Raw genomic sequence first — 606 nt, 5'->3', positions numbered from 1 at the left:
CCTATCTAACTTCTTGCAGATATGTGACACTGTTAAAACTAATGGAGTACATCCAGAAGTTTACAAGCTTATGCTCTTTCCCTTTGTGGTCAGAGACAAAGCTAGGCTATTATTGGATTCTCAGCCCAAGGAGAGCCTAGATACCTGGGAGAAGGTGGTCAATGGATTCTTGACCAAATTCTTTCCACCTTAGAAGCTGAGCAAGCTTAGGGTGAAAGTTCAAACCTTTAAACAAAAAGAAGGTGAATCCCTCTATGAAGCTTAGGAAAGATACAAGCAACAGATCAGGAGATGTCCTCTTGACATGGTCTCAGAGTGGTCCATGATGGAGATCTTCTATGATGGTCTCTCTGAGATGTCCAAGATGTCATTAGACCACTCTGCAGGTGGATCAATCCATTGGAAGAAGATGCCTGAAGAGGCACAAGAGCTCATAGACATGGTTTCTAACAACCAATACATGTACACTTCTGAGAGAAATCCTGTAAATAGTGGGGCCACTCAGAAGAAAGGCGTCCTATAGGTAGACACCTTAGACGCCATCTTGGCTCAGAATAAACTCATGTCTCAACAGATCAACATGATCTCTCAGCACTTGAGTAGGAC

At 43.1% G+C, this 606-nt stretch overlaps 1 non-coding gene across 1 annotated transcript; it reads right to left on the bottom strand.

Moving 5' to 3' along the window:
- Positions 1–202: 202 nt before the first annotated feature.
- Positions 203–311, bottom strand: LOC130971080 (small nucleolar RNA R71). Its single transcript, XR_009082314.1, has one exon. It is a non-coding gene; the product is annotated as a small nucleolar RNA R71 (small nucleolar RNA).
- Between the last annotated feature and the right edge of the window lie 295 nt (positions 312–606).

The sequence above is a fragment of the Arachis stenosperma genome, chromosome 3 (assembly GCF_014773155.1).
Source record: "Arachis stenosperma cultivar V10309 chromosome 3, arast.V10309.gnm1.PFL2, whole genome shotgun sequence".
In the NCBI taxonomy this organism is placed as follows: Eukaryota; Viridiplantae; Streptophyta; class Magnoliopsida; order Fabales; family Fabaceae; genus Arachis; species Arachis stenosperma.
This window is presented reverse-complemented; position numbering and strand designations above follow the sequence as displayed.